The following is a 4,346-nucleotide window of genomic DNA, read 5'->3' as shown; positions in this document are numbered from 1 at the left end:
CACTGACTGCTGGGGTGGGGAGGAGAGGGCATAAAACAACCTAAAAGTTCTGAAGAAAGTTCAAAAGAAACTTTATACACTGGATATTGAAAAGATCCTTTACAGATGCTTTCCAAAAAATAGTGCACTAAAAACATGGAAACAAATTGAAATTTAGATGAGAGAGTGAATGGCAGGTGAATAAAATAATCTTGAAATAACAGCTTAAAGAGTGGCAGAAGAAGATTAAAAGGTGTCACTGCAGTCACCTGTCAATGTCTCATCATCGCTAGATTAGAATGTGAAAATGATAAGAAAAAAATAAAAAGATAAATAGTGCAGAATGTAATAAGAAAGAAAATCTCAGTCAGCAGGTTTGTGTGGATTCTTTTACAAAAAAAAAAAAACAAAAAAAAAAACAGACATTGCTTTTCATAATAATCCTAGGCAGTTAGAAAGTAAAGGAGGCAGATGTTGGGACTCTAACTTGGCCTTGTCTAGTCAAGAGGTTTGGACCCCTGTACTCTCCCTTCCATTCTGAAATCTCCTCTATTCTGTATTTTGCTAATAGCAATAATATTTTAATACACCCTTCCATCCAGGTTTCCAGAAACCAGAAGAGGAGTGTGAATTTATTATTTTAAACTTCTAATGACACCTTCAAACAAATGCCTTATTCTTCCTGAGAGTCTTCACTGATCATAAAATTTTTAGCCTGTCACAAGTTGAAAATTGCAGGCACAGAATTTTAAATTAAAAATTCTGCAGTGGGGCAAAGGAGCTGATATTTCCTACATCTTCCTAGTGTGTTTTTTTTTTTTCACAGCAACTTTATAGATGAAGACACAGAGGCTGAATAATTTACATTTAAAACCCCAATATTTATGGTACTTTGCTTGCTAAAGAGGACACAATAAAACATTTGTTGAGGTGAATTGAACTGTACACATTTAACATAGTTTTAAATAAAGATTATTACAGCAGCATTTATTGAATAAGAAATTATCAATAAACACATTAGACACTGGAAGATTCTACTGCTTAAAGAATTAGAATTTGAAAAGAGGGTGGAGGTGGGGAAGGTGTGGGAAATAAAGAAATTCAGCATTTGGGAGTTCGTAGTGTTGAAGAATTATGAAGAAACCAGTGAGTAAAAAATATTTTTAAATTATGTTAACCATAATGTGCTCTGTTCAGCGACTGAGATACACACACACACACACACACACAAACACACACACACACACACACACACACACCCATATACATACATGCACACACATATATATGAACATATTTGAATATGTTTATATTGGAATATATTTAAATATATTTAAAGGCTTAGCTAGATATAGGTATATAATTTTAAGAAAAAGTAGAGTTATAAAAAGAATTTCTAGAGTACTCTCCCAATAAAATTCTACAAAAACTGAACATTGTAAAGAAGGACAAGGTCAGTGGTTGCCTAATTAAATACACGGCTATCATAAAGACCATTCATTTACAGACCATCATGCTAGTTTTACCTGCTTTTCCATTGTGATCATGAAAGAAACTTAAGAGAATGCCAGTATTGCCCACCCTAGGCCGTTTAAGGACTTCACTTGAACTGAATTGATCAGAACCAGACTAAACTTGGTTGAGTTGAACTGAAGTGAACTGATCTGAAGTAATACCACTGGCAATTAAGCAATGCTTTTAAACTTTGAACTAATGGAAAAGTAATAAGAGATTTTTAATAACAAGAAAAAGAAAATGAAGTGAGCCATGGTTACAACAACCAGTGAGAGAGAATACAGTGTGGCAGGCATTTGCTGTGACTTCAGCTCACTGTTCTGGCTGGTACTTTTCACAATGGAGTATGGTAGATGGAGATGTAAGGAGTGTCCAGGGAAGGGCGAAAACTTTTCATGATGCTAGAACATATCCCAGAAACTAATTTTTAAATAAAGACCTTATATCAACATATTTACTCTATATGTGTCACTTTCTCATAAGATAAATTTTAGAAAAACAAAACTATATTATAATTATCAGTTCATGTAGATAACTTACCAACTATTCAAGAGCTCAGCAAAGGAAGAGCCAATGCCTTATTCATTTTGTAACTACAGTTTCCAATACCTGTATGTAGCAGATATGTAGGAATGAAATACATATTTATTAACTTCCCTCATGTAAATTTATTATGTACAATGTGCACATAGATGAGAGAATCTAAATATTTGAAGTTTTCTAGAAAGCTGACTCCTGATTAATGAAAATTTTACTATAGTCACAAATGTCCCTAGGGCTTATGTACAAGAATTAGTAAACTAATGTGGTTTCTGTACTATGAAGCATAGAAATGAAAATAAAATATTAAATCGTAGTCTATCCTATAAATATGCATTTGTGAAATTTTTGAAAGGTAAATTATGCAAATATGTGTTTAAAGAATTTAAAAATCACGGATCATTGACCTGTTAGGCCTTAACAACCTCCTTAAAACCATTAGCATCTATTATGTAAATTTATATTTATGGAGCTAATAAAATGCCCATTAGTCACCCAACATGAAGATAACTTATCTGTGGTGGTCTCAGATTTATACGTCCAGATTTATTTTGCTTTTATGAAAAGAAGTCAGAATATATTAATTTGAAAGCTGAACTTTAATATAAGCAGGGTTTTCTTTGTTTTGTTTTTAATACTTTCAGACTTCAGTTTGGCTGAGACAATTCACATAAATTGATGTGTTTTTTTTTTAATAATGTAAACAACCAAAGTCAGAATATCTAATATAACTGCAATGGTATTGAAATATGCATGACTTTTATTTTTTTTTAATATGTAGAACTGATGACTTTAAGATGATCTGGAAGTTATGCAACAGAGTTTAAAGAAACAAATGAAAATGAAGTAAAAATGATCTTACTGTTATAAGTCAACTTAAATTCAATATCGACTTTAATGCATATGAATAATGTTATCTCTATTATTTCAAAAGAAATTCATTAGTGGTATAGTGTTGTTAAAAGATAGCTTTCAGTCTGTTAACATCTTATAGAGCTATTTGATTATTATTTATTTAAAAATACAATAATTTTATTCTTTTTCAATAAAAATTAGATTATATGAAAAGTTTATAAAGATAGGGAAGGGTTTTTTACAGGTTTTTCGATTTGAAAATTATTGGGCTCATAAATATCATATATGAAATCACTATATTAAATGAAATGAGATACTTTGCAATATTTCCTTTGGAATTGTACATTTAACTTAGTAACATCAAATGCCATCTCTGGTTTGTTAATACAACCATCTTACCTGCCTCCTAATATGCATGGCACAACCACCTGCCTTCCTTTTGCTCTTAGATGGAAGTCACTGAATCCTCTCACAGAGGTTCGTTCATTCTAAGGACTCCCAAAGCTTGACAGTTTTCTTGGGCTCTTACATAATTTCTGAGTACTCTGTTTAGCACAGTGGCTGGTAAATAATTGGCATCTAGTAAATATTTCTGAAATTAAACCAATAACTCAAAGTAATATGGCTTTAATAAATGTATACACACGTGAATACGCTATTTTGATATTTTATTATTGAGTAAAATGAGATGTGTCCATTTTTGAAATGAATTAAATAAATTTGGAAATGCCACTTAGCTTATATGATAAGATAGTTAGGTTTATTCTGTATAATCTAAAATGCACACCCATGGAAAGAACATCTACATGCTTATGTAGATGCATGTAAAGTCCCTGATGCACAAAAATTCTTGTGCATCAGGGACTTTAAGATGAGTGAACTCTTATTAGTATACCTATGTTCCCTCTTTGGTAATCATCATAGGTTTCAGATTTTTTTATAATACTAAAATAGTAGTCTACAGCCATGCTACCCTGAACAAGCCCAACCCCGTCTGATCTCGGAAGCTAAGCAGGGTCGGGTCTGGTTAGTATTTGGATGGGAGACCACCTAGGAAGACCAGGTGCTGTAGGTGTAAAAATTTTAAGAATAAGGGATTGTAAGATGACAAGGTCCTTGCAATCTGTGAGGTTAACCAAAGGTTGCGTCGCCTAAAAATAAAATTAAATTAAAATAAAATAAAATAGCATCTGAGAGCAAAACTGTGTAATTTATCTCTTTATGGTGATTATTGGTAAGAACAAAACTCTTAATACGTTACCAGAGACACGGTCACACTAAGCACCTGAAATATTATTATTGTAAAACAGAAGCAAGAGAATTCCTACCAAAGCAGAGAAAATAAGGTCAGAAATTTTTTTCAGTGTGAGACATTTTCAAAAATTTTTAATTCAATGATCAAAATTAAACATTATCTCTCCAGTTTTTAATCTCCCACACCCTTCTTCCTCAAGGGC

General features: G+C 32.1%; 1 pseudogene; it reads left to right on the top strand.

The window, feature by feature from the left end:
- Window positions 1-3,845: 3,845 nt before the first annotated feature.
- On the top strand, window positions 3,846-3,964 carry LOC112481412 (annotated as a pseudogene).
- Window positions 3,965-4,346: the final 382 nt, after the last annotated feature.

Source organism: Pteropus alecto, unplaced genomic scaffold (assembly GCF_000325575.1).
Source record: "Pteropus alecto unplaced genomic scaffold, ASM32557v1 scaffold72, whole genome shotgun sequence".
NCBI classification, from domain to species: Eukaryota; Metazoa; Chordata; class Mammalia; order Chiroptera; family Pteropodidae; genus Pteropus; species Pteropus alecto.
The sequence above is the reverse complement of the archived record's forward strand: the minus strand, read 5'-3'. Positions and strand labels throughout refer to the sequence as shown.